At 49.2% G+C, this 12,952-nt stretch overlaps 1 long non-coding RNA gene across 3 annotated transcripts; it reads left to right on the top strand.

Moving 5' to 3' along the window:
• The first annotated feature begins 762 nt into the window (after positions 1–762).
• LOC116660919 lies at positions 763–6,887 on the top strand. 3 transcript variants are annotated; one of them, XR_004316574.1, is made up of 6 exons: positions 763–1,435; positions 1,600–1,701; positions 2,625–2,719; positions 3,361–3,566; positions 3,933–4,050; positions 5,008–6,887. It is a non-coding gene; the product is annotated as an uncharacterized LOC116660919 (long non-coding RNA). The 3 variants fall into 3 exon arrangements; XR_004316573.1 differs by having other exon boundaries at positions 765–1,435; positions 3,933–6,887; XR_004316575.1 differs by lacking the exon at positions 3,361–3,566 and having other exon boundaries at positions 764–1,435; positions 3,933–6,887.
• Positions 6,888–12,952: the final 6,065 nt, after the last annotated feature.

Genomic DNA, 12,952 nt, shown 5'->3' with positions numbered 1-12,952 from the left:
CAAATATCTGGCTTCTCTAGAAACATCAGACGTTTTGCCATATTGGGGCGCAATCCTACCTGGCTATGCTGGGCTGGGGCCTCTGCTCTCTGGGTCACTCCTGTCCCCTCCTTTATGTACCAGCATGGCTTCTGACGACATCTGAGTTTCCAATCCCTTCTCTACATGGAGTGAGCAGGAGTCTTATGAGGTGATGAGTAGCATCTTAAGTGAAAAGAAGCTTCCTCCATCCTGGTTGGAGCAGGCACAGGATAGGGTGGAACAAGCCTAGGGTTGGGAACCAGATAATCAGTGGTTTAAATCCTGGCTCTGCCACTCCTTGGCTGTGTGGTCTTGGGAACCTCAGTTTTCTTATCTTGAAAATGGGAAGATGTGTCCCATCAGGCTCTTGCAAGGAATGAATGAACATAAAAGGTCTATTATGCACTAGGCACAGTCAGGGGCCAGGGACACAAAGGACTAGACAAGGGGTTAAAACCCCAAACCTACAGAGATCAGACAAGTAATGTAAACAAGTGAACTAGCTCGGGTGTGGGGCAATAGGGACTGGTGGGGAGTGGAATGGAGTGAACCAAGAGAGCACCTGCCCTATTTAAAGGTGAATTCCAGCCAACTGTCATTGTGGAACAATGTAGGGCCCAAGGTTACCAAATCTTCTGATTTTTTTTTTTAACAAAAGCAACAGATCCAGATTTTTAATGTGAAATCTCTTTAAAACAATGCCAATTAACTTGTTAAAAATGATAAAACTCTATGCAAGGAGGACTAAATCCATTTGTGGACCACCAGTGGGCAATCTCTGGGTCAGAAACATGAGACTTCCGCTCTCATTGACTTTGCAGCCTGGGCTGGGGCGGGGAGACCGAGGGGGAGCTGGTTATGAGGAAATAATTTCACAATTCTGGATTTACTATTTGCGATCAGTTCTATAAAAGGGAAGCAGTGAGATGTGGGAGCGTGTACTCCGAGGAGAAAGAGGAAGTGCTGCCGAAGAAGAGACACTTCAGCTGAGGCCTGAAGGCTGAGCTCTTGGGGTGAGGGGGAGCGGGCAGGAAGCAGGGAAAGGGCAGGCCCGGTGGAAGGAACAGCATCGGCAAAGCCTCAGCCGCGGGACTTGCATCTGTCCAGCTAGGGATCTGAAAGGCGGCCGGCTCGGCACAGACACTTCGCCAAAACAAAGGGCGGTTGGTACATCTCTCACCGGAGTGGAAAAAAGGGGAAACCCTTCTAGAGAATTCTGTTTCAAGCTCAGGAATCACCAACCAGAATGCCAGGGAGTGGAGGGTGAATCAGGCTGCCCTGGAGACCCCCTCCCCACGGACTGGCTGGAAACCTGGCCTGGGGGAACAGTCTCTGGGCCTGACATCGTCCACCCAGGCCCTGCCCCGACCCGCTCTTTCTGAAGGAGGGACCTGGTCACGCTCCCGATTTCTCTGTGAGTATGCGCTGGTTGGGGCGAGGCCTGCCTGGCACGTCCCAGAACAAACGGAGTTAGCGGGCGGGGAGGGCAGAGGGAGCACATGGAGACCCACCTGCCTGGGTCTCACTCCTCCCCGCTGCGTCTGGGTCCGGCTCGAACTTCACCTTTCCCCTCCTCAGGCCTCAACCTGCTTGTCCCAGCTCGCCGCGGGGTCCTGCAGAGGCGCCGTGGGTCTGCGGGAAGTTCTTCCGGGTCACGCTCAAGGTCAAATTGATTTGCATGTGAGCCTCTGCTTCCGGCCATCCCCGGGTTCACGGTGAACAAGACCGCAGAGGCTCCGTCACCCCGGGAGGTGGGGCTGTTAGGGAGGCCGAGCTGTGGGGACCCTCGGTGTCCCGAAATCCTTTACAACAGCTGTCGCATAAAAGCCCGGAACCCGCTGCTTGCAGACTCTCCACTGAGAATGTTAATGGCCAGGGCTGGGCATACAGTCGGTGCACAATAAATGCACACCCAAAGAAGGGCGGTCTGGAAAGGGAGAGAGCGAGTCTGCTTTCTGAGCTCACACTCCACTGCCTGGGGAGCCCGCGCACTCTCAGCTCAGCTCAGCCCAGCCCATCTCTCTCCAATGACCACTGGGAAGGAAAAAATATTAATATGTTCAACCCTAATCAAATCTGGATAATTTCACTAGAAACCTTTCCATAATTTCATCAGCGTTAAAGGATTACAATAGCAACAAATTAAACCAACAGGCATGAATTTAGTTGCTCAAGAGGAAAATGTAGCTTGATTTAGAAACGGATGTTACAGTTTATTAACCAATCTAAATTAATTCGATTTTGAGCCACTGTTAAATATACATTAGGATGTATCACCCAATAGCATCACTGGCAGGGGGAGAGAAGGGAGAGGAAGAAAAAGAAGCAAGGCCAACTGAGCTTGGTGCCTACACACAAAATGGTGTGTTGATTCTATGGTATCTGGCTGGGGGTTCAAAATTAGAGAAGGGAGTACCAGCTTAGACTCCTGGTAACAAGAATTACAAACTCAATACAAGCTGGCTTAAGCCAAAAAGAGAATTTATTATCTCAGTATCTGAAAATTTCAGGGCTTGTCAAGCTTCAGGTACAGCTGAATCCAGGTGCTCAAAAGTCAATAGGCATTGGCCTTTCTCTGTCTTAGTCTGTTTTCTTCTCTCTAGATTTTGCTCTCCATCAGGATGAACATCAGAAGCTCCAGATTTTCATTCTACTGGCTTAGCCACCTCGCAGAAAGAGAGGCCACTTCAAATCCCAGGTAAAGCTCTCACCAGCCCGTCCAAGGGCATGAACCACTCTGATGGGCTAGGCTTGGGCCCCTTGCTCATCCTTGAGCTAGAGAGGAGAGGAGGATGGTCAGATCCACACGGGGCACATGGACTAAGAGCAGGAGAGGGGCGGTTCCAGAGGAGCTGTTACCAGTTTTGAAGATGGAGGAAGGGTCAGTGGGCCCTCTAGAATGCAAGTCTCCTCTAGACACTAAAAGAGGCAAGGAACAAATTCTCCCCTGGAGCCTCCTCCGACACCATGATTTTAGTCCATAAGACTCATTTTGGACTTCTGACCTCCAGAACCGTAGGGAATAAATATCAATTGCTTTAAGCCACCAAGTTTTGGCGATGTGTCACAGCAGTGATAAGAAGCTGACACATCTGTAGAAGACCCTGCACTCCCCATGGGTGTGAGGCAGCCAACACACCATGGGGTGGAGGAGCCTCCAAAGACAACAGAGCAAAAACTATTTCAGTGTTGCAACAATTTCACATCCATTAGGGTCCAGAATGCAAAATTTGCTTGAGTGGCTGTACTAAAATATAAGCCATCAAAGACGTCCCAGGCTGCGTGCAGGCTGTTTTCAAATATGTCTTTGTGAGTGAAAAATGTTGCCTCCCATATCAGCAAACAAAGGATGCTGGGGCCATTACGCCATCAGCCACTACGGCGCTCCACGATGGTCAGCGGAGGGAACTCAGGCTGGAGACCAGCAGGCTGCTTGCTGACAAGTCCTCAGCCTCTGCAGCCAACACCCCCACCCCACCAGCCATGCTGCCTGCTGAGGGGAATTAGGATGGGAAAGCACAGGACACTGGCCCTGGAGCGCCAAGGTGCGGACCACAGGAATGATTTCAATGAGCCCAGACTCTTGCATCTTCCCAGACACAGAAAAGTGCTCAATTCCTTGAGATATCTGGTTTTCTTTAATTAACAGTAACCTTTTGCTGTTCCCACTACCTGGTCTTTTTTGCGAGAACTTCTGTATATCCTGGCTCCTCCCCTCCCTCTTTGGAGCAGTCCCTCAGAGTGATCTGAGAGGCTGCCCCCCCCCCAGGTTGAAGTCCTCAGCAAGTCCGCCAAATAAAACATAACTCTCAACTTTTAGGCTGTGCATTTGTTTTCAGTCGACATCTTCGTAGATCAGGGCACCCCCTAGCAGATGCAGCACTGTGACGGCCTTGACTGTCATCTGCTAGGGTCTCCGACTGCGCGGCACGTGAATGATGGGGTGACGGCCCTGCTGCTGTGTTGTGAACCCACCCTGTGCCCCAGAGGTGCTCCCCCGCAGTGACCCAGCGTGGAAGGGAAATGAAGGTAGGCCCATTCTGGCAAGACGTGGAATGCCTCCGATGGGGGACCTTGGCTCCAGGATTTCCCATCAGCCTGGACAAAAACTTCTTACTGTGCTGAGCCCCCTCCTACCTGACCCTCCTTGGGCCCCTCACTCCCAGACCAGCCTCTCAGCCTGCAGCCTCTCCCTCCTCCTCCTCATCCCTGTTTCCCCCCATAACCCTCTTGCACATCTAATCTCACCTTGGCATCTTCTTGAAGGACCCAAACTGACCCAGCACTGTGGGAATTAGAAAAAGAGACCCCGCTCCAACCACCACTGCCACGTCCGGGTGGATGCATAACAATCAGAAGCTTTTTCCCACATGGGCACACTCCAGTGCTACCTTAGAGTGACTGTGCTCACTGGCCAGGCCCCGAGTATCCCAGCCTCCACTGTCCCCACCTGGCCCTTTCTGCTCCCCTCACCTGCCAGGGTCCTGGGACACTGAGGTTTGCCAATCTGGTGGTCGCACCAACTTGCTGTGTGTCCTTGGCCCAGCTGCTGCCCCTTTCTGAGTCGTGCTCACCTGTTCTTGCAACCAAGGGAGAAAGACAGGCCCTTCTCTTCGAGAGCCCTCTACCTCTGTGCACTGACAGCGCTAGGGAAGATGGAGAGGGAGATAAAGAGAAAATAGTACTGCTTAATTGCCTCATTAAGCCCGCCTTGTTGGGAAACCAGAATTGGAGCAGGCTTCCTCTGTTTTATTGCTCGCCTGCCCCTTCCTCAGCGGATCACGCAGCTGAATGCCGAGGGGGATGGGGGAGGGTGGGGAAGGGGCCTGGAGACAGCGGAGGATGCTTGGGAAGGGGCAGGACCTGGCCAGCCTCAGGCACAGCGATGTTCACATCCCTGTTGGGGTTTTATTTGGCCACATGTAACAAAGCCCCCCAAACGGCCACTTAAACAAGAGTGGGATTTATATTTCTCCCGTGTGACAGTGACTGGTAACAAGTGCTACTGTGGAACGTGACCTCCGTGGGCACCCAGAGCTGTTCTCAGCGTGGTACATAGATTAACTCACATTAACCCCATGTCCTGGGGTGAAGAGCACCCCTGCGAAATTCACGTCCACCTGGAACCTGTGAATGTGACCTTATTTGGAAATAGGGTGTTGACATGATGTGATCAAGTTTAGATGAGGTCCTACTGATCAGGGTGGGCCCTTAGCCAATGACTGGTGTCCTTTAAGAAGAGGGGAATCTGGACACAGAGACACAGAGGGAAGCCTGTTATGTGACAACAAAGAAAGAAGTTGGAGGGGTGTGTCTACAAGCCAACGAACATCCAGGATTGCCTGCCACCAGCAGAAGCTCAGAGAGGGGCATGGAACAGATTCTCCCCAGAGACCCCAGAAGGAACTGACCTTGCTGACACCTTGATTTCAGAGTTCTAGCCTCCAGGACTGTGAGAGATTAGATTTCAGTTGCTTTAAGCCACTTTGTGGTACTTGGTTGCAGCAGCCCAGGAAAGAAATTCACTCCCAGAAGCGGGTTCTGTCCCCATCCCCATTTTACAGATGGGAGCTTGAGGCACACTGAGGCTTTCCTCCGCTGCCACCTCCCTTAGTCTGTCCGAGCCTTTGCTTCTTCATCTACGAAACGAGGCTCACGTGCTGCTCCTCTGTCCCCATCGCACAGGGCTACCTGAGAGGATGCTCCCCAGGCCCTTGTGTGTGCTGGACATGTGTGTGTTGTTGTTTTACCATTTCCCCCATTTCTCGTGGCATTAAGGACATTCCTACTGTATAGCCATCACCACCACCCATCTCCAGAATTTTTTAATCTTGCAAAACTGAAACTCTAAGCCCACTAAACACTAACTCCTCATTCCCCCTCCCCCAGCACCGGCCACTCTACTTTCTGTCTATGAATTTGACTCTGGGGTACCTCATATAAGTGGAATCATAGTATCTGTCCTTTTGTGACTGGCTTCTTTCACTCAACATAATGTCCCCAAGATTCATCCATGTTATAGCAGGTGTCAGAATCTCCTTCCTTTGTAAGGCTGAACCATATGCCATTGTGTGGATGGACCACATTTTGCTCATCCATTCGTCAGTAGATGGACAGTCGAGTGGCTTCCCTTTTGACTACTATGAATAATGCTGCTATGAACATGGGTTACAAATATCAGACGTGCGTGTTTTAAAATTCTTAATTATCAACATTGTCAACATCTGTGCCGTTTATTTTCTCTTTGCCCCCAGCATTCTTTCTCCACGGGGCTGACCCTACAAACGACATCTCCCAGGCTCCCTCTGGCCCCGGCCAGGCTCAGCCAATGGGAGGCAGTGGCAGGAAGCTGGTGGGCGGGGAGAAAGAGGTGAGGGCACTTGTTCCTCTAGCTCCCTCTCATCTCATCCACTTCTGGCAATGGCTTCATCTTTGCAGGACCACAGCTTTGGAAGCCTGTCTCCTCCTGTATGGCTCCCATGCTCACTGGACTCCTATAATGTTGCTTCCTCCCTCTGTCCCTTCGGACCCAGGAGCAGGTACACCCCAACAAGTGTCAGCCCCTTTCACTCTGCCACCTCCATGGAGAGACCCTTCACCACACACTCTTTGCTGGACCATCTGAGGGCAACTCTGTCTCCAGCTGGACCCTGAATGACACACCCTCTTTATTTTACAGATGAGGAAACTGACACACAGAAAGATTAAGTAAATTGCTCAGAGTTATATCCCTAGTGAACCGGCTTGAACACAGGCTGTCTGATTCTAGAGTCCATGCTCTGAATCAGGGCTCAGCCAACCACAGCCCTTGAGCCAGACCCGGCCCACTGCCTGTTTTTGTCAATAAAGTTTTACTGGCACACAGCCAGGCCCACTGACTTAAGTATGTTCTGCGTCTGTCTTCGTCCTACAATGGTGAAGTGAGTCGCTGCAACAGGGACAGTGTGGCCCCCAAACCCCTAAATATTTATTGTCAGGACCTTTACGAAAATACGTTTGTCGGCCCCTGCTCTAAGTAGCTGTGCTATGCTGCCTTTTGGGGGTTTGAGGCCTCGAAAGCCTTACTTGGAGGCCAGGAATCTTACCATTCTTTCCATTTTGGCAAATTGAAAAGCTATAGGTTAACACGGGCTGGTAAAATCAAAGCCTCCCCGGACCCGGCAGGTAACAAAATTGTTAATCAAGTTGGGCATAGATGGAACAGGAACGCTTGCCTGAGAAGTCGCCGAACAAAGGTTACCGAGCGCCTACTGTGTGTCAAGTGCTGTTCCAGGCCCCGAGGGAACAGAGGAGTGAAGAGCAGAGACCTGGTCCCTGCTCTCCTGGAACAGACAGTCTAATGAGGAATGGCGAGTGACCTAGCCTCAGTGATGGGGAGACGACAGGGCACGGTGGGGACTGTGGACAATTGGGAGGCTTATGTTCAGTCTAAAGACTCCTTGGCCACAGACAGTTCTGTGGCAGAATGCAGGCTGGAAGAAGGAGGAAGGAAGGCCTGGTGCTGGGACCAGAGAGCCAAGGCTTGTACAGAAACCCCCAGCAGGCTTCTGCTTACATCTCATTAGCCAGAAGTATAGCACACAGCCACACTTGCAGCCAGGGAGTCTGGGAAGGTGAATTTTTAGCTTCCCAGCTCCTAGTCGGGGAAGACAAGAGAAAAGAGCTGGAATGGGTTATGCGAACAGAGAACAGGTGCCAGTATTGGAGAGCTCCATTCAGCATATCTGTTCACTCCCCTGTGCACCCTGGGCACCTGCACCCCCACTTTGGAGACCTCTGCCCCCAGGACTCCCAAAGCATGAGGCTTTTGAGAAAGGAAAGCCAGGAAGTGGCTTGAAAGGCCTCTCTGCTACACGCCTTCCCTGAGGCAAAAGGCATAGAAACATCTACTTGCTCAAATGAGGATCTGATGGGGTGGGGAGGAGAGAAAAAAAAAAAATGGAGAGAACAAGGAGGGCTGTCTCAGTTACTCGACCAAACTAAGACACAGCTACAAGCTGGAATATTGTACCGTCATTCACGACCAGGTTCGTGATGGAAAGGCACAGGGTTTATGTTACAATGCTCAATGAAGAAATCAAATATGACTGTATTTTGGTATGATTATAACCAGGCGAAAAAGAAAATCAGCAATTATGAATAGATACAAGTCTAGAAGGAAAAAAAATCCATAGGCTATTACTGATTGTCTTTGGGTAAATTTTTCACATTTCCACTTTTTCATTTTCTCTCTTTTCTGTTTAATCTATGAGGGTAGTTGTCCCTCAGTATCCACAGGTATTGGTTCTAGGACCCCCTGTGGATACCAAAATCCATGGATGCTCAAGTCCCTTGAATAAAATGGCACAGTAGTTTGCATATAACCTACACACATTCTCCCGTATAATTTAAATCATATCTAGATTACTTATAATACTTAATGCAGTGTATATGTGTGTATATTATGTTGGAAGGAAGACAAGAAGGAAGGAAGAAGGAAAGAAGTTAGTTGACAACACTGATGTCCCAAGTGTTAAATCCTCTGAAATGGTGGACTTGAGGTTATCTTGAGGGGACAGCTGCTTCCCTCTTCAGTGGGGCTTCCACATCCTCCCTCAGTCTTCAGTGAGGACTGACTGTGCTGGGCACAGTTCTAACCTCTTGACCACCTTCTGGCGCCAGCACAGTTTCAGCCCCACATTACAATGAGGCAGGAGCTCCGAGGGTGCACAGGTGAAACCTGGCAGCTGGGCGCTGAGCCTGTGACCTTACACCCCGACTCTGCCGCCTCCCCAGATACCACGTCCTCTTCACCCTATGAATCCTTCCAAATCCTGCCCCAGTCCTAACCAAGAACCAGGTGACGGGCAAAGCAGAGTTGCTCTGATAAAGCCTCATGGCCATGGCCCCCAGATCCTTGCCTGAGCTCCCAGGGAAAGGAGGTGGCTGGAGGGCCACAGGCTGAGACCCTTCCTCAGAGGGCGGGCGTCCCACCCTGCAGCACTGTGGCAGAGACTGCTTCAGTTGTCCCCCAGTCTCTAGTGGCCCCTTCTTCCTTCAGTAATAGAAACCCTGACTTTTAGCTGGGTGCACAGCTGGTAGGAGTCAAGATGGCATTTTCCAGGCTCCCTTGCAGCTAGGTGTGGCCAAACCACTCAGTCCTGATACTGGGTCCCCTTACAGCTGAGTTCCTTCGCTGAGTTTATGATTAATCTCTCTACCCAAAACTTTGTTTCCTTTCTTGTCCCCTCTGACCTCAATCCTGTGCTAACTGAACACTAATCAACCAGACTCAATGACTAAACTTGCTGTTGTCAATAACATCATGAATGTACAAACTCAAGTCGTTTCTCCAGGGCAAAATGAGCTAACAGACCCTTGAGCCATGGACCACCTGGCCAGAGAATCATAAACCAGAGACATCCTGACTCCTGAAACCAGGATTAAGAAATGTCACAGAAATGTCACAACATGATGATTCATGCCAGCCTTTTTATTCTTCCCCTTTATTTTTTTAAGTTTTTTTTTTTTAATGGATGTACTGGGGATTGAACCCAAGACCTCGTGCATGCTAAGCATGTGCTCTATCACTGAGCGATACCTACCTGCCCTGTTCTGCCCCTTAAAACAAATAAACAAAACCCCTAACTCAAAGACCAAGTTGGAGTGGATATGAGGCTTGTTTCCCACTCCCTTGCTTGGCACCCTGCAATAAATCCTTACTTTGGGGCAAACTCCTACTGTCAGAGTTTGGCTTTATAAAATGCAGGCACAAACCCTTTGCTCAGTTTCAGTACTGGCCCCCCAAGATGTAAGTGGAAGTGATATGCTCAATGTCTGGGAAAGATCCTTAAATAGAGAAGAAATGGTCCTCTTCTGTCCTTCTCCTTTCTGCTGCCTGGAATTCAGATGTGATGACTGGAGCTGCAGCAGCCTTCTTAGACCATGAGATGTAAGCCATGACTCCGTCCTGATTTTGTTTCCTTCTGAGAAGTAAACTTCTTTCTGGTTTAAACTCCCATTACTGGGGTTTCCTGTCAAATGCTTTCCTAACTCATAATGACAAGAAAGTGTCCAAACAGTTACAGGGTCCTAAGGCTTTGGGGGTGCCTCCAAGTGGCCTTGTTTTAGTTGAAAGAAAGTGACCTTTTTTGAGGGCATTCTTGAGGCCTTAGCACTGATGACAGAGGTGGTACTTGGAGTGATAAAAGGACACCACCATGCTTATATATTTTGGACTCATGTGTACAGACAATGTGATTTAAATCCTTCTAACACCTCGAGTGTTTCCCACCTTGGGGGAAAATATTTCAAATAGAAAACTAGACTCAAGCAGGCATTACATCATCCCTATTCCAAATCCACTTTCTCGATATCTTGTAAACTGCAAACTATTTCAAACATAGAAAGGGTAAGTTAATAACAGAAACAGATTGTATATATTCAACCACTCGCATTAAACAGATATTAACATTTTGCCAAATTTGCTTCAGATCTCTCTTTTTACAGAATTAAAAGGTTGCTAAATCCTCCTCCTCCCTGCAAATACATACAGCATTCTCTCTCCCTCTCTCTCCCAGCCTCCAAACCTGGAGTTGGCAGATGTCACTCCCATGTGGGTCTTAATACCTCTCCTACACAGAATGTCTCCATAAGCCATAGGCTGTGTTGTAAAAGCCACTTTCTTATTCTAACTGGTGAAATTCATTTGCTCAACCGTAGTTGAAGCCATCACTCCACAGCAACATGTATAAGATTACCGGGCCCATTGGGAGTCTGTAGGTCTTTGGAGGAATTTTTTCTGGCCAATATTGCCCAAAGACATATGTGCTATTTTATTTTTTCTCTAGTGCATTGTACAGTAAATGTGTAACTATTCAAATTAAAAGAAACAGCGGAACTGTGTACCAGCTAAAATTGCCCCACCTACCACCAACAGCACGCTACCAGTTGGGAACACAATCTAACCAGTCCCACGAGAGCTGGGTTCCGTGACCCCACTCTCCTCCGAAGGTCAGCCAGACTACAGTGTTCCATACGCTTCTGATTATACCCTGCAACAATAAAATAAAATCTGAGGACTACCCCCAAGATATGAATACTTCTTAACTTGTAAATGATGCGTATGCCCTCCGGTGTTACTGAGCCATTCTCTTCCTGATCACCTGCACTCGTGTTACTAGAATTAGCCTCCATCTGCCGCTTCTCCGCAGGGAGAGTTTCAAGCCAGTTGTCCATTGCATGAGGGTTACTTTAGTTAATACCAGGTGCCCGTATCTTAAATCTGCTAGCCCGGGCTTATCCATGCTGCAATTGTGAATGGGGTGGAGGGCACCCTTTCAACCCCAGGTGCCGGTGAGAGAAAAACAGAAGCATTTCTTGAGTACTTACCGTGTGCCAGGCCTGTTCTAAGCTGCTTTAGTCAGACTAACTCAGTGAATCGTCACAACAGCCCCGGAGATGGTATTACCGTTATCCCCATTTACAACCGAAGTTCAGAGAGGTAGAGAAACTTGGCCAAGGTCACAGAGCTGTCAAATACGAGGCAGGAAACCCAGGCCGGCCAGCTCTCAGCCCACACACTTAGTCAGTGCCCTTTGGCCCGCTTGCAGGAAGAGGGCAGCCCGCTGTTTTCTAAGGAAGCTTGGGAAGGGATTGTGACCTGGGGTCAGCTGACATTTGGCCTGAGAAGGGGCACCCAAAAGAAGCCATTCCTTAAATACTAGCAGAGAATCTTTGCCTGTGGATTAGGTTCCCCAGTGAACCAGCAGGGAAACAAATTAATTTAATCAAAGTTACCCTCAAATCATCCGTAAATGCCGTAGCAAGCACAGCCCAGCCCAGCCAGCGGTTCCTCCGCTGTGTGTGCACATCACTGCCTGCTTACTCCACCCACCCTTGTTACAACCCCTATGTGCTGTGCCGTCCAATCAGCTGGCTCCCACCGAGGGTCAGCCAATGGGAGGGTGGGAAGAAGGGAGCACCTCTTTCTTCTTTGGTGGTTTTCTCCAGCAGGGACCGCATCGCTACTGCGCCTCCAGCTGTTGCCAGACGGCCCAGCCAGGGCTCGGGTTCTCCTGGATGGACCCTAGCTCCTAGTTTGGGCGCCACCACCTCCTCCACCTGTCCCTTCAGCTCAGCAATGGCAGCGGCATCCTGCTGTTACTGACCGCCGGGCGTCTCAGCTCTTCCATCACCTGTGTGACCAATGCCCTGCGTTCAATTCCTTTCACTGAAACATCCAATGTGGTTTCTGTCCTCCTGATTGGACCCTGACGGATACACACTGAATAACGTTAGGAAGCCACGCCCTTTCAAAAATAGGTACCTTGGGTTGTCAAGGCCGAGTGCTGATGAAGATATGGAGCAACTGGAACCCACACACATTGCAGATGGCAATGAAAATGGGTACAGCTACTTTGGAAAACTGTCAGTAGCTTCTAGAGCTAAGTCCATGTCTAGTCTGTGATTCAGTAATCCCGCTTCCAGATATTTCCCCAAGAAAACTGAGCACAAACATTCATCAAAAGACATAGATGATTCCTCAAAAAACTAAAAATAGACTTACCATATGCTCCAGCAATCCCACTCCTGGGCATATATCCAGAGGGAACTCTAATTCAAAAATATACATTCACCCCAAAGTTCATAGCAGCACTATTTACACTAGCCAAGACATGGAAACAACCTAAATGTTCATCGACAGATGACTGGATAAAGAAGTTATGGTATATTTATACAATACAATACTACTTAGCCATAAAAAAGAATAAAATAATGCCATTTGCAGCAACATGGATGGACCTAGAGATCATCATTCTATGTGAAGTAAGCCAGAAAGAGAAAGAAAAATGCCATATAATATCACGCATACGTAGAACCTGAAAAAAAAGAGAAAGAAGAGGACACTAATGAACTCATCTACAAAACAGAAACAGACTTGAAGACGTAG

The sequence above is a fragment of the Camelus ferus genome, chromosome 32, assembly GCF_009834535.1.
Source record: "Camelus ferus isolate YT-003-E chromosome 32, BCGSAC_Cfer_1.0, whole genome shotgun sequence".
In the NCBI taxonomy this organism is placed as follows: Eukaryota; Metazoa; Chordata; class Mammalia; order Artiodactyla; family Camelidae; genus Camelus; species Camelus ferus.
This window is presented reverse-complemented; position numbering and strand designations above follow the sequence as displayed.